Genomic DNA, 22,882 nt, shown 5'->3' with positions numbered 1-22,882 from the left:
TATAACGAGTCCTTAGGGGACAGTGGGAAAGAGGTTGAGAAACGCTACTGAATGTATCATAGCACATTGCAAAACCCTCGATTACACACACCATGATGTTTATAGTTATTTTCTCTGTGTGACGGGATTAGATCGATTTTTCCTTTCTTTTTCTCACGGGGAAAATGACACTTAAAAAAAAAAACCAAGCAGAAATGTACACGTGTTGCTTTTTGAAAGGAAAATGAAATAAAGGATGTTGTTTTGGGGGCTCACGGCAGGGTTATGTGTCCAGCGGTAGCTTCAGGTTACTGGTCGATTGCACCGCCCCCTGGAGCCAGGACCCCGATGGCCTGGGGGGTGGGGGCAGGATGTGAACACTCCCTGAGGTGCAGCTTGGCTATTTATCTTGTTTCTGGCTCGCTGACCATGTTATATTTAGTGTGGCGTTCTTTCCCTTTGAAAAATATGGAAAGAAGCTAATTTTGTGCATAGAGGATTTGGACCACATAGTGTCTGACGTGTTCCTAAAACAGAACCGCCTGGTGGCTGTGTCAGGACCCGAGGGGTCCCAGCTCCACCAAGTTCACCTCCGGACCCTGGAGTTGGACCCTCCAATGGCTCATGTTCAAGGCCATCCTAAGGGCTAAGTGAGGGACCCTGTGCCTGGGTTTTCAAGAAAAATCGTTAACCAGTTAAGAGAGGCACTCACCTGTGGTTACCTGGGGGGCTCCAGAAAGGCCTGAAAACAACACCTCATGCTCAAGCCTCGAGTCAAGGACCCGCCTGTAAGAAACCAGAGGAGCGTCGTAAGTCAGCTGTGAGCATCCCAGTGTGAGGCGCTCACAGGGGAGACATGTGTTTTCTTTGTTTTTCGGGAGTTAGAGTGTGGGTTTGGGTAGGGGTAGGTGCCAGGAAGGTTGTACCCAAAGAAGCCAAGATTCTGTACCAAAGAGGTGGGGTTGCAGAAGGATAACCACATGGTGGCTACATTTACCAAACCCTCCCATGGTTTTATCCATCGTATACGTGCTCCAGAGGTTAAAAGAAGAGGGACCACTCCCCCAGGTCATATGATGGCGGCACGTATAACCTTGATACCAAAACCAAAACCGGACGAGGCAAGAAGGGAAATGGCAGGCCGGTCTGACCCCCACGCCTAGAAACCAAGGTCCTGAACGAAATCTCAGCAAACAGAATCCAGCAATGTTTTTTAAAACAAGATATTACGTCACAATGAAATTGGGTTTGTCCCCAAAATGTAGGGGTGGTTCAACGTTAGAAAATCAATTAAGGTCATGTCCCAGGAGAAAGGATGAGCCGTGACAGTGTTGCCCAGTGGAGTACTAGGCAGCAGTGAAAACGACAAACCGCAGTTACACGCGCCAACACGGACCATTCTCACACATGTGACGTTGAGCAGAAAAGCAAACTGCAGAAGCATACACGCAGCAAGATTCCGTTTATATAAAGTTCAGAACCAGGCACACCCAAACCACATATTGGTCGACTTTTGTAATATTGGGAAGGAATGCAAAGATGATAAACTAAAATTCAGGATAACAGCTCCCTCCCTGGGGGAGTGAGACATGGTGATGGGGAGGGGAATAGTGGAGGGTACATGGGTTTTGACTTATTATTCCTTAAACTTTGCATCTCTCTTCTGTGATAGGAGTTTCCAAAAGCTCATCCATGTCTTTCTACTCCTCTTAGCATAAAATCCAAACTCCTCTGCTACGGTCTTCAAATCCCACCCTGTTGGATTGGGCTCCTGCCTCTCTCACACCTCATCTCCTGGCTCGCCAACCCTCAGCGGCCTCTGTTCTGTGTCTCAGTCACACCAAGCAGGTCCTGCCCCAGGGCCTTTGCACTGGCTGTTCCTGCTGCCTGAAACACTCATCCACCTGTCTCTTCTGTTTGGCTTCTTAGCTACTTTCTCTCTCAGCTCAAATGCTATCTCCTCAGCAAGGACTGCCTTGACCACTCTACATCAATGCCCGATCGCTCACCCCAGGCCTCAGTTCTTGATGATATCCCCTCCTGGGGTGGATGGCATTCCCTCACAACCTACATAGTCTTGCTCTGTGGCTCGCCATCTCCCCTACTGGAGTGTGAACTCCCTGAAAGAATGCTCTTGTCTGTCTTCTTCATCTCTGTGTGCCCAGTATCCGGCACTGTGTGTTGGGAACGTAACAGCTACCTATTCACTGTCTGTAAACGAAATGAATAAATGAATGACTATCTGGTGAGTTAAAACGTTTAACCCATGTCCCATGCGAATTGAGGGAAATTCCCAGTTCAAGGTTGGCACCGAGGGGGAGAGGAGGGGAGGGAGCTAATTTTTATGAGAACCTGGATCCCGAAACCTAATCATATGCAAATGATTTCCCAGCAGCATGGGCAAGGTGCCCAGATGAAATGCGATTTCCATTCTGACCCGAGAAGGTGACCCTAGCACTATTCCCTGGTGGGGTTGGAGGTTTCAGCGGTTCCCGCACCTTCTCAGGTAGAAGTCAGCAGGAGTGGGAGAGCTGTGAGCCTGCCACTCCCACTGGCAGCTGTCTCTGCTCTCAGGCACTTCTCTGGCCAATCAGAGTCAGCAGGGATTTTTATTTTTGGGGGGTAAAGGGGGGATGAGGAGGGGCTGTGTCCCGGGGAAGGTAGTCACAGCTCTGACCATCAGAGTGCTCCACATGGCTGAGACCCATGTGGGTCCTCACTGCCTGCCCGCACCTGGACCGGAGTCTCTATGAACCTAAAGTAAAGACACTGATTTAAATAAAATCCAACCAGAGAAAGCAGCTCTGCCCCCTTCTCGCTGAGTCCCAGACATTCTACAGAACATGGTTTAGAACCCGGGGATCGGGTCTAGACCTCACATGGCCAGTGAGCTCTGCACTGTGGCCCTGGAAGACACAGCCCCAGAGGCGTGGGCCCAGCCGGCTTTGGGGGAGGAGCTCTCGGCAGTCGAGGTGTCTGGCAGCGTGACCAGCCCCCACGACAAAGAGGCTCCTTGACCATTCTCCCTGCGCCCCAACCGCTTCCTGCCAAACTGCATTAACTGGGAAAGGGATCCCTGCTCCATTCATTCACAGGGAACCAACCAGCCGTGCTGCGTTCCCACCACAAAGGAAGGATTCAGCGGGGCCCTCTCGGCCAAGGTTCAGCCCACAATCACTTTTGTCACCAAGTTCCAGTCCCAGGGAGGGTGTGGGGCTGGGGGACAGGCTCCCAGCCACTGCCGCTGCCGCTGTGCAGCAGGGAGTTTCAGGCCACATCCCCAAGAGCCAAGGTCAAAGGGTGTCAGGTTCCTGTTCCATCAGAACAGGTTCTTGTGGATTGTGCTCACAGGAGCAATGCAAGCCCCATGCGAATGAATCATGAAGGGGGTGGGAGGGGCAGCCTGAGCCGGGAGCCATGGGAAAAAGAAGGCTGTTAAGTAATTCGCAAGGCAGAGGGCTGACAGCAGTAGGAACGGTGCAGTCACACGCCACGTAACAAGGTTTCCGTCAACCACAGACCGCATATTCGACGGTGGTCCCACGGGATTACTGAATTTCTGCTGAGAAATGAAGGCTATGGTTCAGGGGGATTTTTTCTCTGACGGGAGCAGTGTCTGGGGCTTGGCAGCAGACTCCCTCTCGCTCACAGCACCTCAATTCTGAGCGCACAGATTGCACCCCAGTCCCTCGGCCACTGACCTGTTTCCTCCCAGAGGAGCCCGTCCCCCAGCGCTGCGTGTTCAGAGGGCGCTGCAGCCTCAGGCCCGGCTGATGGGCTTCAGAGGACCCGGCTGTAGGTGCTCTGTTGAGGACCTAAGGTCCTGTACACGGACTCGGGCCCACGGGAGCACCTTAACCCGTATGAAGTGCCACGGCCACTCCAGTGAGAGTTTTCCCTGTGGGCCTAGCCCAGCCGTGGGCAAACTACGGCCTGTGGGCCGGATCCGGCCGTTTGAAATGAATAAAACTAAAAAAAAAAAAAAAAGTACCCTTTTATGTAATGATGTTTACTTTGAATTTATATTAGTTCACACAAACACTCCATCCATGCTTTTGTTCCGGCCCTCCGGTCCAGTTTAAGAATCCATTGTGGCCCTCGAGTCAAAAAGTTTGCCCACCCCTGGGCTAGCCTGTCCCTGGACGTTGGAAACATTGTCAGGTTGTAATGGTGTAAAGCAGAGATAGTTTTATTTCTTCTATAAGTTCAATACCAGAGAGAGCCTTTGATGCCAGACCAGGGGTCCAGTGCACGAATTCATGCACCCTAAAAGGAACTGTGGGCTGTGAGGCTGCAGTAGGTCCAGGGGTGGGTCTCGGCCCATCCTCCGCACCCCCGCCCAGCCCTTCCAGCCACAGCCCCCAGTCCCTTGTCTGCCATCAGCCCCGCTCCTGCTGCTCCCATGAGCTGACAGTGCCAGCCCCGCTTGCAACCGCTGATGGCGCGGAGTGATTGGGGCCGGCCCCAGCAGCAGCTGCTGCCCTGATTTCCCCTCAGGAGCAGGAGGAGGTGGAGAACCCTCAGGGGTGATCAGGCCGGCAGCCACTGCTCACACCCGCTGATGGTGCCGAGTGATCGGGACCGGCGCCAGGCACCAGCAGTGGGTGCGAGCAGTGGCTCTGGCGCCGGCAGCGGGTGTGAGTGGGGCCAGCGCTGGGTGGGACCGCGACACGTGGGAGCAAAGAATTTTCAGTAACTACCAGAGGCTCGCCCTGATGACAGTGACTGGTGCCCCACCTTGGTCTGGCACCCCTGTTCACCTGCTCCACCATCCCACTGTGGCCAATGCCTGTCATGTTCTGCACATGCCCCCTGGTGGTCAGCGCATGTCATAGTGACCGGTTGTTCGGTTGTACAGTTGTTCCACGGTTCGGTCTATTTGCATATTAGCCTTTTATTATATAGGACAGGGCCAGGGGAACCCAAAACAAATTTCCAAAGTCAAAACAGTAAGTCCTCGGTTCTACACTCTCTCCATGTTAACACCCTCCCTCTTTTTCCTGAACCACCACAAAGTTCCTTGATCTGACCACTGCTCCTACAGGCAACAGCCACCCATGTGGCCATGACAGTCCCTATGTTCCTTATTCTTCATCCTGGTTTCTCATTCCTGCTGACCCTCAGGCCACTGTTCACTCCCTCCTGACAGTCACTGTTACGGTGATCGGCGTCTCCCCCAGCCATTTTCTCCTCGATATTCCCACCCAGCCCACATCCCTGCTCATGGGGCAGCGCTGACAGCTCTGTGTTCTCTCTCTGACCCTGTCGGAAGGAAGCGGAGGGAGGACTTGTGGGACAGTGTGATAAAGTCTGCAGTGTGTCCAGTAATGCCCAGGCCTTCCCACTCACTCACTGACTCCCCGGCATCTTCCAGTCCTGCAGGCTCCAGTCACGGTCAGTCCCTGCACAGGTGTACCGTTCTATCTCTTTACTGTACCTTTTCATGTTTAGTTATGCTTGGATACACAGATACCATTGCTACATGGCCTGCAGTATTCAGCCCAGGAACCTGCTGTTCAGGCTGTAGCCTAGGATCAGTAGGCGGCACCTTAGAGCCTAGGTGTGGAGGGGGCTGCACCATCCAGGTTTGTGTAAGTGCCTCTGTGATGTTTGCACAAGGACCACACATTTCTCAGGACCTACCCTGTCCTTAAGCAACGTGTGATTGTAATAGAAGCACCAGCCGTAACAAGAACGAAATCGGCAGCAACTGAGACCCTGAATCAGACCACAAACTCATCCCACCCTCACGGCCACCCTTCAGAAACGAGTAGCCCCCTGCCTTGAGTCTCAGAGAGGTCAAGTGACTGGCCTTGGGTCACACAGCTGGAAGCAGCAGAATCAAGGTTCACAATCACATCTAGCCGGCGCTGATGTCCACCTCCTGTCCCTGGCACCACACCAGCTCCCACAAAGCCGAGTCCCCGTGGGCCGCTCTCTGGGCAGGACACACAGACCAGAAATGAACATGGCACAGTTTATCTTCAGAGACACTTGATCACGAACACACGAGGGCGGGCAGGTGTGCACTTCTTTTTAAATGGCTTTTTAAAGAGTTTGATCCCAACAATTCCTGGGCCCCTACTGTGTGCCGGGGGCTCAGGGGGGCACACAGGTGCGTGAGACATGCTTCTAGGTCCAGCGGGAAGACAGGTGACCCTCACAGAAGCGAAGGCGACATCCGGGTAAGAGTGAGTGTGCGGTGAACACCGACTTTGCCAGGCCCTCCGTGGAGCTCCTCCCGAGTATAATCATTTAATAGCTATTAGTTCTAGTTTAAAGGTGAGGTTCAGAGAGGTAAAGCTACTTGTCCAAGGCCACACAGCCTGTACAAGCAGAGATCAAGCATGTCTGATCCTGAAACCCGCGCTCTTAACCACGAAGCAGTACTGCTGAAGCGGGGCCCAGTAACAAGTCCACAGACAGAGCGACACGGTCTAGTGAGGGGGGCGGGGAGCAGGAAGGTAAGACCGGCAGCCCCGCAGGGCCTGGAGGTACATGCACACGTCCTTGGGTGGAGTGTGGGGTAGGAGGAGACGAGGGTATTCCAGAGGGAAGGGCTCGGGCTAAGACACTGCAGAGTTAAGAGGCAGCCTGCCCGCCCAGCCTGGGTGAGGGGTTCAGGCCCTGCAGCTCAGGGCTCCTGGCTGACCCACTGAAGCGCTGGAGAAGTTAAGGAGGACACAGTCCCTCTGAAGACCAGGAGCCGGAAACAAATTAGGGACCTTTTCTTTGGGAGTTTGACGGGCAATGTCTTTCTCTGAGCCGGTGGCCAGCAGGTGACCCTATTGAGAAGCCCGGCACCGGGCACCCTGTCTCCAGCCCCTTTCAGTGTTTCTCGGGAAATGCGACATCTCTGTGCGCTCCCCGCTGGTGCTCACGGGTGCAGGGCAGCAGCCAGGGCTCCTGTCACCTTCAACTCAGAGTGACTCTGACCCCTCGATTCTCCTCCAGGCTCGGGGATGAGCCACCAGTGGCCTCTCCGTCTGGCAAGCTGGGCTGAGCAGCTGAGCCCAGGCGCTGACCGCTACCCGGCCCAGCCTGCTGGCCCCGCATCTGCTCAGCAACAGAAATACCTGCCACTATTGTCTGGACGCCGACTGCGAGCCGGGTTCACACTGAGTGCTTTTCACATGACTGCGTGCCAGGCTCACACTGAGTGCTTTGCACACGTTAGCTTATTCAGCCTCACCTTTGTCCGTGTTATCACTGACACATGGGGCAGAGAGGTGGAGGACCTTGCCCCAGGCCTCACAGCTTCTAAGGGGTGCCCTGTGCACAGAATCTCCTGTTCGGAACTTCCTCATCCCGGGGGCAACAGAACCCCAGCCTTCCGGCCAAGCTTAGCTAAACCAAGGCAGGGCCAACCCCTGTAACGAAGCTTGGCCACACGGTCCGGCCACCGAGGCTACCCTCTGGGCACCAGGACTTTCCAGGGACCAGAGGACCAGGCCTGAGGCTCAGGCCGGAGTCTGGGAGGCAGGAGTCGAGGCTGGAGGCACCCTGGTCAGCGCATTGGCTGCTTGTCAGGCTCCTGTGCCCTGGGCATCGTCCGGACACGGCACTGTCCTTGGGCAGCAAGCTTGGACACCAACTTAATTCATTTGGTCCCTCCCCAAGAGGCATTTTGCAGCAAAAAGTAGAAAAGGGCAGAGGGGGAGCTGAAATCTGAGCACGGACTCCACCCGCCCCCCACGGGGAGGCAAGCCCGGTGTGGGCGCCTTGCAGGAGGCTGCATTCCTAGCCCGGCTCTGCCCCTGAATGGCTACGGAGACAACTTCATTCCTACCTCCTCCAGCTCCGTCACTCATCTGTGAGAGCGGACCGGGACCGGGATCTACCTCGCTGGGTTGTTACGCGTAACGAGGTCAAAGTTTTGAGATTCAGGTATTTATTCATTCACTCAACAGAATATTAACTGAGCACCTGCCACCTGCCACGTGCTCCAACGCTGGGGAGAGAAGAATGTCTAAAACAGATAGAAGGCCTGTCCCCACGGAGCTCACCGAGAACCAGCCTGGAGAACATCCTAGAGAGGGTCAGGCTGCAGGGAAAAGATGGTGCTGGGGAGGGCGGGAGGCGGTGCCCGAAGCGGTGATTTTAAATATGATGGTCGGAAAACACAGCCACGGAGCAAAGATGTCTGAGCAAAGACCTGCAGGAGGCGAGGAGGGAACCATACAGAAACCTGGGAGAAGGGCATTCTAGGTGGAGGGAGCCTGCGCAAAGGCCCTGAGGCAGGGACAGGGGGCTGAAAGCAGTCAGTGAATGCATTCAGGGGAATCGCCGGGTGCCTGCTCTAAATGGGCCAGCTGACGACAGACGTGTGGAGGGCGGCGAGCACCCCTCCATTCTTAAAGCACCCATCCGTTCTTAAAGAGGCCAGGAGGGGGTGAGGGGCTGATTCGAGGCCATTCACACTGGGGGCAAAGAAGAATCTGGGGTCCAGCTCAGAGATATTTGCCACTCACCACCCTGTGTTTCTCAGAATTTGGGAAAAGGCATGTGGTGGGCTGAGTCGTGGCCCCCAAAGCCATCCAGACCCTAGTCCCTGGCATCCTGATGGGTACTTTACGGGGCAAAAGGGACTTTTCAGATGCGATGAATGAAGGATCTTGAGATGGGCAGAGTAGCTGGGGTTATCCAGGTGGGTCCACTGATTATTATTCTAAGTGTCTTCATAAGAGGGAGGAGGATGTATGACACATGATGGAAGCAAGAGGCTGGAGAGACGGGAGGAGGGGCCGTGAACCGAGGGGTGCGCAGGGCCCCTGGAGCCCCAGAAGAAACTGGTCCTGCTATGGAACTGACTGTGTGTGGGCTCCCGCCCCCGGAACCACAGGAGAATAAATGTGTGTTGCTCTCAGCCACCGTGTGTGGACTCAGCGGTTACAGGAAATGAATGCAGGCAGCGTTCCTGTTCGCACCTTCCCCGGGGCGCCCGCCCCATTCAGACTGTTTGCTGACCCGATGGCGGGATTAGTTGGGCCCAGTTCCTTCATCCTGATCAAACCAATCACTTTTGCACCCATTGCCCCAGTGGCCAGGCTGGAGGGGGGCTGGGCGAGCCGCCCTCCTCTGCCCGGTTTACACTTTAACCCAGGGTCCTGCGCCTGAGCCAAGTCCGCACTCGCTCTTGGCCAGGATGAAACTGGGATAAAAGGCACGCGTTCCCAGGCTGTATCCACAGGCACCCCGCTTTCCCGTCGGCTCAGAACGACAGCTCCCCGGCTCTCGGACAAAACAAGCCAGACGCTTACGTGGTCCTTGGGTGAGGGGGTTTAACCGAAGCTAGAGGGAGTGGAGATGACCGGCGGACCTCTGCGGCCGCTGGCTCCTGGGCGCGGGGCCCTCCCTGTTCCCAGGCCTCTGCCGGCCGGCCTGATTCTGGAGATTAGCACACGGTTGGAGAAAGTTTATCCTGCCCATATCTGGACATGTTCTTTTCCAGTCACGGCGACGGTGCCGCCATAGAAGTGGCTCACAAACCTTCTGCCAGGAGCCCTGTTGGCACCCAGCTGACCTCGTCCTGCCCTCTCTCCCTCCCCCATCTCTCCCTCCAATTTCTACTTGAAGCATTTTAGCCAGAGCTGCTTTCTCGAGCCCCCAGCCTCCTCCTGCTTCCAATGTTTAGGAAGCCACTTGTCACACCCAATTCTTTTTTCATTTTGGAATGGTAGCAACAACATTTACCCGGTAGCAACAACATTTACCCTTCTCCTAAGTGCTGACCAAGGGCCAGGCACTGTGCTTTCCATGCATTTATGTTCATTAATAATTTATTTTATTTCTTTATTGATTTCAGAGAGGAAGGGAGAAGGAGAGAGAGAGAGAGAAATATCAATGATGAGAGAGAATCATTTATCGGCTGCCTCCTGCATGCCCCCCACTGGGGATTGAGCCCATAACCCAGGCATGTGCCCTTTGGCCGGAATTGAACCTGGGACCCTTCAGTCCGCAGGCCGCTATGCTCTATCCACTGAGCCAAGCCGGCAAGGGCTCATTAATAATTTTATTTATTTGGAAAATCAGCATATTTTATATATGTGGATTAATGCTTATTACCAAGATTTATTTAATAGGATTATGTTTTAAATTTATTATTTCATATCACATTTAAATTTCCCAAGAATCCTAATAAGAAAGTTTTCTAGAATAACCTCCATTTCACAGATGAGGAAACTGAAGTTCAGAGAAGTTAAGATACCTGCTCAAAGTCACACAGCGAATGACATAAGCAAAGATTCAAGCTAGATTTGTCTGCCTCCAGAGCTAGCACGCTGTCAGTCCCCCCACTCCCATGCCTCTCTATCCTCCCATGCCCACAGAGAGCCCCCTCCCCACACCCGGCTGCAGGAAGCCTTTTCGAGGCTGACCTTGGTCTCCGTGGGCAGGAGGTAGAGTTCCTTATTTTCCTTCGTGTCCTTTCCCCTCCATAAATATCAGCTTCCCCCATGTGACTCACTCAGGCCTCTGCAACCCTGATATTCATCTGGAAGTATTGTAAATAATTGACGCTGAGGTGTTTAATCATAAAACTGGAATTGAGGCTAAAACATGGCAGCCTGCAGGAGAGGGGGAGGGGAGTGACAGGCCGAGGAGAGCGGGGTTTGCTCTGGGGGGCTTGGCACCTCTTTCACTTCGGGAAAGACAACAAGAACTGCCCTCGGCCAAGTGCTCACGGCCTCCACAGCACAGCCAACGCTTCACTGTCTTCTCCCTTGTTGCTCCCAGCAGCCATGAGGGGGTGCTCCTGGAACCCCAGGGTCCCCCTAGGAATTAACCCCCTCTCTGCCAGTGATGACTAGACAGACAGAACCCCCTTTACAGGGTTGAAGAGTGAATGTTTCATCCATGTTAACTGTCCAGTGCTGGTATACAGTAAGTGCCCAAGCATGGCGCACCGAGGGAAGGAGGACATTTGCATAACCCAAATCCTAAACCCTAGCCCCAACATTAACCCTAAAGTCTCCTAGAACTGAAAAAGACTCCTTTTGCTTGCTTTCTTTTTAAAAAAATCTATTTTTTATTGATTTCAGAAAGGAAGGGAGAGGGAGAGAGAGAGAGAGAGAAATATCAATGATTAGAGGGAATCACTGATTGGCTGCCTCCTGCACGCCCCCTACTAGGGACTGAGCCCGCAACCTGGGCATGTGTCCTTGACTGGAATCGAACCTGGGGCCCTTCAGTCCGAAGGCCAAGGCTCTATCCACTGAGCCAAAGCAGCCAGGGCTCCTTTGACTTTCTTTGCAGATAATCCTCTATAGATAAGCCCCTGGTGAAACTCCTGAGGTGTCAATGATTTCTCAGAGGCTCCAGAGGGCACCTCTCGGCCGGCCTTCCTCTCTGCATTCTGACCCATAAATGCCAATCGGGGCCAGTGAAGTGCTGGAAAAGTCAATGACCTCCCGAGGGTGCGCCAATGATAGGAGGTGTGCCAGAGAGAGCCGGCTGAGGTGCGATGTCACCTGCGGGGCACAGTGCACTCCGGATCTTTCCTTCTCCGCCTGTGCTGGAGGGCGAGGGAGAAGGAGGTGCCAGCTCACTAGCCTGGTTTTGCTTTGCCTGCTCGTGGTTCCCAATATCCAGTCTTCCCTTCCTGCATCATAAGAAAACTACGGACCCTCCCCTGACAAGGGCTATATCTGTTTCCTGTGCTGCTGTGACAAATGACCACAAACGCAGTGGCTTAAAGCAACGTCAAGTCATTTAGGCCAGAAGCCTAAAAGCCAGGTGTAGGCAGGCTGCATTCCTTCCAGAGGGGTCGGGGAACCCATCCCCTGGCCTCTTCAACTCCCAGAGGCCCCTGCATTCCTGCCCCACCGCCCCCGCTTCAAAGCGCTCCATTCGGATTCCAACCTCGGCTCCATCCTTCCTCTCTGAGGGACCCTCCTGCCTGCCTCTTACATAACGTGACTCTACAAAGGCCTTTTACCATATTAGGCGACACAATCACGGGTTCTGGATTGGGAGGAGGATGTGTCTGTGTGTGTGTGTGTGTGTGAAAGAGAGAGAGAGAGAGGGGGGGGGTGAGTATTCATTAATAATTTCATTATCCAGCCTACCATTAGGGGTCTAGGCACTGCCCTGTACAATTTCAGGGGATCACTGGCCTTTCACAGACTGTCCCCCAAGATAAAACCCCCCCTCCGGAATGAACACATGGCTCTCGGAGCTCAGGTGTAGCTGGAATAACAACGTACACCAGATTACAAACGGGGGATTACACATTTGACAAGCCGGCCTTTTGTTTTTAAAAGCCTGCATCCCTAAGTCGTGATAAGAAGAGCCAACACGCACTGAGTCTGGATGATCTCATTTACTCCATGTAGAAGCTGCTACCATCATCCCATGTTATAGAGCAGGGGTGGGGGACCTTTTTTCTGCCATTTGGATATTTATAACATCATTCGAGGGCCATATAAAATTACCAACTTGAAAATTAGCCTGCTATATTTGATCAAATATTTAATTCACTCACCCCTAATGCCTTGGCAGGGCCAGACCAAATGATTTCCCAGGCCCGCGGGCCCGGCGTTCCCCACCCGTTACAGATGCGGACACCGAGGCCCAGAGAGGTTACGGAACTTGCCCAAAGTCTCGTGTTAATCAGTAGCAGAGCGAGGCTGTGAACCAGACAGTTGAGTCCAGAGTCCCCCTAAGATCCCGCCTCTCATCTACCTCCAAGCCATGTTTTGAAAAGAGTGGGTTTTTTAAACGTTTGCATACCCTCCACACCGCTTCCAAGAACAAAGCACTCCTTTGTCCAATGTCAGAAGCAGAAGCATGCTGATGGCAGGGACATGAAGGCCCCGTGGGGTTGTCCCAGGCCCCTCAGTGACAAAGACGGACGAATACCAGCGTCCTAGGTAACCTGTGACAAGCCGCGGGTCCGGCTGAGCGCTGACCCTGTGCCCTCCGCCCCTCTGCTCGGCGCTGCGACTCGGCTCACGGCTGCCCGGGCTCCTGCCTCTCGTCCAAGGACTCTGCCCCGCTCTGAGCTGCCACAGCCCAGCTGGGGGTGAGATTCAGGTGCCGAGCTGGACCCTTAACCTGAGCCAGCACACACTCCCTGGCTGCTCCCCTGTCCCCTCCATGAGAGGAGGGAACGGGCCCAGGCTCTCACGGGCTTGTCCAGATTCAAACTCAGGAGCCCACGGCAGGGGTCACGGTCTCCGTGCACCTGTGGGTGCTCCGGTCACCTCGCTGTCCCTCAGGCCGGGAGCTACGCTGCACCATCACCGCCCCAGGGGGGCCTGACCGCCACAGGAGTTCACCTAATCTCTGGGAGGTCAGACCTCTGGCCCACCCTGCAGGGTGCTGGGATGGGAAGATCGGCTGAGGAAGCGAACCTCTACACTTCAGGGCACAGACTGGCATGACTGTAACCAAGGCAGCCGAGGGTGGGGGGTAAGCAGGGGTCAAGTCCACTCCCTGAGGCAGGAGAGACTTTCAGCCTCAACAACAGCGGACGTGCAGAGAGTAACAACAACAAATAACAATAATAATGATGGGGGGCGGGGTGGAAGCGGCTTTTTTCTGAGTGCCCCCTTGTGGGGGCCACAGATGAATGGCGCTGCTGGTAAGGGTGGGCCCTGGGGGATGTGTGTGGAGGGGGCAGGAGCAAGGCTGCTGAACTCTGATCTGCTGTCTCCCTCCAGTCGTTCATTCCACAAACACAAGCCACGCCAGGCAGTTGAGCAGATGCTGTGGGACATGGCAGCAGGCATGCCCTCTCTTTACGAAACTCCAGTATCAAACAGGAAAACCCCCAACCAGGTAACCTGGGGGACGCTTATTACTGTCACAGAGACGTCTCCACAGGGACCTCTGACTAGGGCACTGTGTGCCCCCCACCACGCAAAGCTGTCCAGAGCTTGTCGTACTAGTCACTCCCCGGAGGATCATGGGAGCCCCAGGAGACGGCCACACTGGGCTGAGGGGCCAGGCTGCCCCGGGCTACCTGGGTGGGTGGGGGTGTGTGCTGTGTGGCTGGCTGTCCTGGGTGCCTGTCCAACTCCAGGTCCCCTTCTCCTGGCTCTAAGCCTGGGCGTGGCCAGGCCTGGCCAATCAGATCTTCCATAGGGCAGGCCCCGCCCAGTCAGAACCAGTAAAACTCAGTGCTTCACGTTGGAGGAAATGCTGGTGGGGTACCCCTCCCTCCCCTGCAGCTGCCGGTGGCCATCTGGTCCCCACTAGGGGAGAAGCTGCCGAGCAGGGGGAGGGGGCGCCAGAAATGAGAGCTGAGGTGAAGAGTGAGCAGGACCCCAGGAACACCACTCGAACCCATGAATCCAGCTGGACCTACTCAAGTTTCCGTGGTATGAACCAATCGTACCCTCTTCCGCCCCATAAAAATTTAAAATAAAATGACTAAAAACCAAAACAAAACTGCCAGGTGCCCCAGCCCCCCCTTTCCGAGGCGAGCGAGGGGCGGACAGGTGCAAGCACCTGCGAGGTGGGTGGTCGGGGGGGGGGGGGGGGGGGGGGAGGTGCTCCAGGCCTGAGTCCAGGGTTCCTGATCTCCTTCCTTGGCCAGGACGTTTTGAGGATGACTATCTGGGTCACTCACCAAGACAAGACTGGCCGTGGCAGTGACTGAGGAAGTGACAGTCACAGGGCTGAACGTTGGCTAATCTCCCCCCGGCCACCACCCTAGAACACACCACTGAGGAGACAGTGTCGCAAACCGCCGGCTGGGAACAGCTCTGGGGTGAGCAGGGCGTACGGGGTGGAGGAGCCAGGCCTGCCCTCGAAAACGTTACTGCCGTGGTTGGAAGCACATCTAGCAAGCGGACACACACGCAGGAAAGGGAAGCAGGGCACATGGGGCCAGGCAGACACGCGCGAGGGGACGCCACCTCTCTGCCCTGTGGGCCAGGCACTGTGCTGGGCCCCGAGCTAGCTGTCCACAGCACTCTGCCCTCAAGCCTGCAAGAAGGGAAAACAGAAGAAAAGCCTATGAGGGGAGAGGGCAGCAAGGAACAAAGTGGCATCAACAATCCCAAGGAGAGAAAAGTAAGTACAATGGGGCCTTGACTTACGAGTTTAATTCGTTCAGAGACCAAGCTCGTTAAGGAGCTCATTAACTCAAATTACTCTGTCAACTCAATGCAAAAAATCTGCTGAGAGACAGCTGGTATCTCAAAAAACTCGTTAGTCGGGACACTCGTAAGTCAAGGCCCCACTGTAAAACTGGAGAGAGAATGAGAACAGGGGGCAGGAAGGAGCAGGGGAATGAAGACGGGGTCCCTGACAGGCGAGGGAGTGGCCAGGAGACTGGTGGGGGGGGGGTGCACAGGGGTGGGGGGACCTTTTGGAAGGGGGGCAAACCTGGTGCTGGGCCTCATGCTCCCACAGGGCAGCTGCCAGGCCTCTGCCGTCCCAGCAGCTATTATCGGGGCCGCACCCATGTCCCGGCTGTGTACACAGATAAGCCAAGAGTCACAGAGAGCCCAGAGTGGGGTTGCCAGGGTGTACCCTGCCACCTACACTCATTGCAGTGGTTGCCCAAGCACAGAGGGGATACAGCAAGCAGGGCCCTGGAGCGAGGCCATGCCCCAGGATGGCCCCCCACCTCCTGCGTAACCCAAGCCGACCTCACACCTCCCCTGGATACAGACCACAAAGGCCTCCTCCATGGCCTCCCGGTCTGTCCCCACCCGCTTTTGGTGGGTGGGTGGGTGGGGGGCCTTTCCAAAAGGTAAATGTAATCACACCACCCTCACTCCAGATCCCTCCATGGCTCCCCATTGCCCCCAGGATAAAGCCCTGATCATAAGGCCCTTCCAGCCCCTAACTTACCTGCCATGCCCCTCAGTCACAGGCTGATTTCTGTGCACTTTCCATGCACTATCTCATTTCATCCTCCCCACAACCCTACCTGTCTCCCCATTCTGCAGACAATTTAACTGCGACTGGGAGAGGTCCAGTAACCTCTGCATTTCCCACATTGGCAGAGTCACCGTCCTCCTCATCTGGGCTCCAGATCCATCTCACCCATGACCCCGGGCTATCCCTAGGAAACACGTCCCTGGCTGAAAACCACGCCGAGAGACGACTGGCTTAATTATTATATAAGCAGCACAGATAATAATTTATATTAAGATTATTAACAATATCTATGTTCAACACCTCGGCAGGTGGTGCCAGTCTGCTTGCCCAAAGATCTCAAATAAACCTACTTCCTGCCTCTTCGCTGCTGCTCCCGTCACCTGGGTGACCGCACCAGCCTTCTCGCTGGTCTCCCGGCTGCCACCCTTGCCCGGCATGTCTTCTCCACGGGGCAGTTCTGCAAAGAGAGCTTCTAAAAGCACCCTCTGTCCTGTCACTCCCTTGCCGGGCTTCTACTGTCCTGAGAATAAAACCCAACCTCCCCACCTGCCTTCGGGCGTTCTGTCACCTAGACCTGGCCCCTCGGCCTCCTTCGAGTCCTGGCCACTCAGAGCGAGGTCCTCGGACCAGCAGCCTCAGTGGCCTTGGGGCTGGTTAGGAAAGCAGAGTCCCAGCTCCTCCCGGGACCTGCTGGGTCAGGACCCGCATTGCCACAGGTGAGGTGCACCTTCAAGTCCAGGAAGAGCTGCTCCGGGCCACCCCACGCCCACCTGGGGCTCCAGCCACACCGCCCCTCACCACTGGCTCTTTCTCGTCTGTCACTTCAATGTCACCATCACGCTGAGGCGTTGCAAACCACACGTTTGCAAGTAATGACCACGCGACTCTGTCTGAGAACTCTGCTGGTTTCGGAAGCGGCCGTGACGGCAACTTGTAATCATCTTCTTTGTTTATGTTATTTTGTGTCTCCTCCCATCCCCCACACCCAGAGGAAGCTCTACACGGGCAGGCACAGGGCGGGCGGTATCGGGCACAGAGGAGGCGCTCTGCACATAGTTTTAGAATTAATAGCAGCCACAGGTATTGTGCCCTTATGAGGTGGTAGGAAATTTTCTTTCCCGGGATTATCTTGTTAATTCTGCATGAAACCTATGAGGTGAGACAGGTACGAATTAAGATAATCCCCACTGCACAGGTGAGGAAGTGGAGGCACATGACACAGGTCACATAGCTGGTCACAGGCAGAGTAGGGGTTCCGCCTGGGGCCGGGCGGGTAGCGATCTGGCCCCCGTGACAGCACCGGCTGCCCCTGCACAATCCCGCCCTCTTAATGTAAATCAAACGGAATTTTGCACACACAAGGGGTGCTTGGCGTTGAAAAGAATTTCCTAGGGAACACTTCTGCAAAATCAGGAATTCTGCTGTTGGGGAGCCAGGGCCCCCTCGTGTGCTTCGTGTAGATGACATTTTTGTACTCGGGATCTGTGCAAGCCGGGGCTGTCCATCCACGTGTTCCCAAAGGCGGCTGCTATAAACTCTTCACCTCCAGACACGGGTCCAGAAACGAGCCCAACAGGGAAGATGCTCAAGTGAAGAAACAGTTGCCACTTCTGTGCCCTCTGTTGGGGCTGTCATGCCCTCCCTGTCACAGCCCCCAGGTCAGTGATGTCCATCTATGGAGATCTAGTGCCTGCCTTCCACGGCCCTTCCTGTCTGCCCACTGCCTCACTCCACGGAGCACAACCACGGGGCTGTACCAGGCACCCCCACCATCGCAGCTCCGGCACACTTGATCACGTCATCAGCACAATCGCTACCGGTTCTTGAGCAAGAGCTTGTGTTAGGCTCCCTTGGAAAGTCACCTCCCTTAATTTAATCCTCAGCAAAATCCTTTACACAAGGAACATGGAGTCTCCATTTTTTGCAAAGGAAGAACCTGAAGCTCAGAGAGGTGAAGGAATCTGCCCAAGGTCACACAGCCAGTTGGCAAGGGACCTAGAGCTTGGAACCGTTCAACTCAGAGTGGTCCTAGCAAACTGAGACTCCTTCCTGAGTCCGCACCATGTGCCAGGCGCTGTGCTGGGGCCTGCACTGCTTGATCTCACAACAGCTCCCATGAGGTGGGTACCCATTTTACAGGTGAGGAAACTGAGGCTCAGAGAGGCAGATGGACACATCCTCAAGGTCACACAGGCAAGACGAGTGCAGGAATTTGCACAGCGCCACGCTGTGTGGCCGCTCTGCGTTTAGCCTGGCTTGGTCACACATTTTTCACTAATAAACCAGCCCTCGCGGAGTCTCATGCAGGCAGCTGGGCGTCACGGTTTGATAGTTTCCCTTTTTTTTTTTGTTTTTGATCCAAAGGAAACAGGGCAGCTTGAGAAACCCACACTGGTTCCCAAGATGCAGGGAAAATAAATAAAACACACACAAAATCAACAAACAGAAGGGCTGTTTGTCCACCTTGAGCACCTGCCGTCCCCCCACCTCCGGTCTGCCAGAAGGCTGGGGCGCGGGAAGCCTGCCTGTCATTTAGGCGCGACGGCAACTGCCAGCTGCATCCCCTCCAGCAGCGCCCTAACCCAAGCCTGGAAGAAGGCCTGCGTTTCAACATGAGGGAATCCGAGAGAGGGTGTAATCACAGGCCCCCCGGTTCCCTGGGCGAGGTTCAGAATGGCTTTTTGCCACACGTGCTGCTCCCTGAAGGACAACCTCCCATCCGGGTGCAGCCCGGAGCCCCACCAGCTTAGTCACAGCCCAGAGTGTGCGACCTCACAGGTGACGGTAAATTAAGCTGACAAGTGTGATGGGCGGGGTGCCATTCTGTACGCCATACACCCATCGCCTCGGTTCATGGTCACCACAGCCTTTTAAGGTTGCTATGAGCACCCCCGTTTTGCAGAGGAGGAAACCGAGGCGGTGAAGCAACTTGTCCAAAGTCCTGCAGCTGGTAGAGTTGGGAGTTGAACCTACTTTTGGAGGCAGTACACAGAGCCTTCCTGAAGAGGGACGCGTCTCTCGCTCAACCAGTGATGGATGCTCATTACGGGAGCCCCATCCCACAGAGCTGAGGGCAGTGTGGTGCAGTGAAAAGCGTCAGGAGTTAGGCAACTCCCCAAGTGTCAATTCCAGCTCCTCCATTTTCCAGCTGTGTGACTCTGGGCAGGGACTTGCCCTCTCTGAGCCTCAGTTGTTGCTCTGTAAAATGGGGATAAGAATAGCACCTAAACCAATAGGGTTATTGTAAGGATTAAATCAGGTACCAATCACAATAACCAACATTTACTGAATGCTTCCCATGCTCAAGGCACTGTAAAGAAAGATGTACCGCCATCTTCTTCATTTTACAGATGAGGAGGCTCAGAGAGGTTGAGTCATTTGTACAAAGACACACAGCTAAATGCAGAAATGTGGGGATTTCAGCCTAACTAGGCTGACTCTGAGCCCAGGCTCCTCAGAACTGCACAGTGCATCCTCTTTTGTAATTCAACACGTGCACAAACCAACAGGCCTAGTGTCTATAACACGACGGCTCTTCAACCCACAGCCAAAGTCATTATCATTTGGGGGGTGGCCATGGAGACAGAACCCAGAAAGGGCCTGTCTAGTTCCGCCTGCTGCCCAGTGCCTGGCAGACGTCTACAGCCCTCCACGGGAGCCCTGCCCTCTGTTCCCGGCACAGCAGGCCCTGTGATGCCCGGCACATGGCCGGAATCAGTGTGGAGACTGAGATGTTTTGTCTGTGGCTTAGAGCTGGTCTTGACGATTATCGGAAGTCACCCTGGGACCAGACGTTGACCCCCAGTTGGTTTATGCTTAGAAACAGATGAACAGTAAGCCCTCCACATCTTCAAAAACTCAACTGTCCTGGCCAGAAGAGACAATCATGACCAGAGTCTGGGGGAGCCTGCCAGGCTGGGGGAGAGGGGGGCAGTCAAGGTTGTCCATGGCACTTGTTGAAAATACAGATGCCCGAGCCCGAGCCCAGACTGCTGACTCTGAGCTGCAGGGCTGGGCAGAGGCATCTGCTCATTTACTTAAAGTGTAATTTACATCTAGCAAAATGCACAGATCTTAGTGTACAGTTTGACACCACCCAGATCAAGACATAAAACGTTTCCATCTCCCCGGAGGGTTCTCTGTGCGCCTTCTTCCAATCAGCCCCCACCCCGGCCGCCACCGACCCGCTTCCCTGTCACTGTGGGTTAGTGTCACCTGCGCGAGAGCCTATACATGGGCTCATACCCTGAGCCTTATCTCGGCCTTCTCCCTCATCCATGCGCTGCCGTATCTGTAGTTCGTTTGGTCCCTTCGCCTTGCTGAGCAGCGCCCACTGTGTGGGTATCTCATGTCTGTCTGTTCACCTGCTGACGGACAGCGGGCATCCTCTCATTTGGGCTGCTGTGCACGAGGCCGCTGTGAGCACCTGTGTGTGAGCCTGCGTGGGCAGGGGTTAGCCTCTCTCCATCAATCCCCAGGCCCGGGACCGCTTGCTGGCACACAAGGAGGGGCGTTTATCTCCATCCTCTCTGCAGGTGTTGCGGCAGCCCGGCCGGGGTGGGGTCCCTCGCCTGCTCTTCTTCAAGCCCCTAATCCCGGTGAGGGGCCCCCGGGGTTACAGGACCCGCTCTGGGTCACGGAGGAGTCGGTCTTCCTGACCAACGATCCCTGAGTCATCCCACAGCTTGACTGACATTTAGCTTTGAAAGCTGAACCTGCTCTGGGTGGTGTGTTCTGCCTAATGATGTCAGCCTTTCACACCGGGGCTCGGAAGCCCATGGAGATAACACAGGAGTATCTGGTTGCCAAGGCTGTGACCGAGTTTCATGCCTCCTTCCCCTGCAGTCGCCTGAATGTGCTGATGAAAACGGGTCATTCACAGCCCTTCCTCTACCCCCCAGGGCATCAGTGCCAATTTAGCAGAGGCAGGAAAGCAAGGTGGTGATTATAATCTGTGTCTGGCCCAGCCGGCGTGGCTCCGTGGTTGAGCGTCGATCCATGAACCAGGAGGTCATGGTTCCGCTCCTGGTCAGGGCACATGTCTGGGTTGTGGACTCCATCTCCAGTAGGGGGTGTGCAGGAGGCAGCCGATCAATGATTCTCTGTCATCATTAATGTTTCTATCTCTCTCTCCCTCTCCTTTCCTCTCTCTGAAATTATGTGTATGTGCATATATATAATCTGTGTCTGTCTGGGTGGCCTTAGGCAAGTTGCTTCCCCTTTCTGAGCCTTGCTTTCCTCATCTGTAAAATGGGGACCCTGGCAGTACTATCTCATGATACTGGAGGAAGGACTACCCAACCTGGGGTGTGGGAAGGAGGTAGCAGTGGTCAGCTGGGCAGCAGGTGGGGTCAGAAGCAGAGGGAGCAGTAACTTGAGACCAGTTGTTATCTGAGGACCACTTCACCCCTACCTTGCAGAGGGAGGATGGGGGTTGCTAATATGCAGATTCTGGGGTCCCACCGGGGTCCCACTATGGATGTACAGAACCAGAATCTAGGGTGAGGCTTCCCGAGTGACCCTGGTGCTCACGAAAGCCTTGAACCCGCATCCTGGAGTATGGCCCGAGGCGGAGCCTGGGGAGTTGTGTGGCCCGAGGATGCAGAGACACGTGGGGTGGGAGGGCCGGAGCGGGGCTGGGGCACGGACTTCACCACGAGTCTCAGTTCCTCATCTGGAAAATGGGCGTCATAACAGAACCTACCTTAGTGCACTGTCGTGAGGCTTAAGTAAACCCACCGTGGAAATGGGCCAGGGAGGATCAGGACCAATTTATCCCTCCCCCAAAGACAGCCTCCCGGTGTTGACCAGGAATTCCAGCCCCATGTGCCGTCCATGGCCTGTGGGTCAACTCAGGCACGTCCTAACACCTTTGCCAGGGAGGCATTGCCAGGCCAGGGTTAAAAGTTCCAGCTACAGAGTTAGGAGGTCGCAGGTTCGACTCCCGGCTATACCCTTCCTGGTTGGGTGAACGAGAGTTCAAGTGACTTACACTCGGCTTGCAGCTATGGCAGCTGAGCTGTAAAAGGGCATCATGAAAGGCAGTGTTTCTCTCACCTATGGAGTAATTGTCAAAGGCTGTCGTCATGTGCTCAAACAGGTAGAGCACCTAACCCCATGCCAGCACCCTTCACACGGCCATGACCGCGGCCATGGACTTGGTCCTGCTCCCCTAGGACTGGGGGTGCAGCTGGTGCCTCCTGACAACTGGGCAACAGCCCCAACCCCCGGGCCCGGGAACAGAGGCCACGCTCTCTCCTGCGCTGGTGGGACAGCCTCTCTCCCTGCAGCCGTGTCATGTCCTCCCTCCTGCAGGTCTCAGCTTTAACCCAGCTCCTCCAAGAGGCCCCTAAGGTGCCGCTTGCTTAGCCACGTGCAGCCGAACAGGGGGCTCCTGACCGCCAGGGAGGCCCAGCTCTGCACCTGAGTCTCGGTTCCTCATCTGGAAAGTGGGCGTCATAGCAGAACCGACCTTAGTGCACTGTTGTGAGGCTTAAGTAAACCCACCCAGACACACCCGGCAACCCAGTGCCTGGCCCACGCTGGGCACTCCTATCCTCTCCCATGGCCGGTGTCACCACCCTCCTGCCAGAGGCTGTAAGCCCGTGAGGACAGGACCCGTGTCCGACACAACCACCCCCACGTGGTGCCAAGTCGCAGGATGTTCTCGGCTCCCCTGACAGGGAGGTGGCCGGTCACTGTTCCCTGGGACTCCTCGTGGTGAGAGCGGGTTCTCTGGGGGTGTTTAGGGCGTGCTGGGCTCTAGGTGGCGGGGCGATAGCAGCCTGCATGGACCAGGAGGTTCCTCCTCTGCCTCCCCCTCCAGCCAAGGTCACTCCAGATTTCCAGGGGGCCTCTCAGGGGACCCCCCACGAGGCCCAGGCAGGATGAGTGGAACCAGGAACAACCCTGGATTCATCCCATCTGAGCCCCTCGCACAGGGAGGGGGCATTCTCATCCACGTGACTGACAACCCAGAGAGGGGGGCCCGGAGGGACTCCGCCCAAGGTCCCCGCCAGCGAGGAACCAGGCAGGATTAGAAACGAAAGCTCTAAGCTCTCACCCAGGG

General features: G+C 55.3%; 1 protein-coding gene across 4 annotated transcripts in view; it reads right to left on the bottom strand.

Annotated features, from left to right (window-relative positions):
* The window catches only part of TMEM51 (transmembrane protein 51), a 48,264-nt gene that overhangs the window by 7,471 nt on the left and 17,911 nt on the right, over positions 1–22,882 (bottom strand). For 3 of the 4 annotated variants that reach the window (XM_070404129.1, XM_070404130.1, XM_070404128.1), the window contains exon 2: positions 692–765. The gene's annotated coding sequence lies outside the window, so the exon portion shown is untranslated. Of the gene's footprint in view, positions 1–691; positions 766–10,355; positions 10,430–22,882 lie in introns of those variants that run through there. The other variant, XM_070404131.1, reaches the window with a different exon arrangement.

Source organism: Myotis yumanensis, unplaced genomic scaffold, assembly GCF_028538775.1.
Source record: "Myotis yumanensis isolate MYYU_CA2020_CCGP unplaced genomic scaffold, mMyoYum1.0.hap1 SCAF_2, whole genome shotgun sequence".
Taxonomy (NCBI): Eukaryota; Metazoa; Chordata; class Mammalia; order Chiroptera; family Vespertilionidae; genus Myotis; species Myotis yumanensis.
The sequence above is the reverse complement of the archived record's forward strand: the minus strand, read 5'-3'. Positions and strand labels throughout refer to the sequence as shown.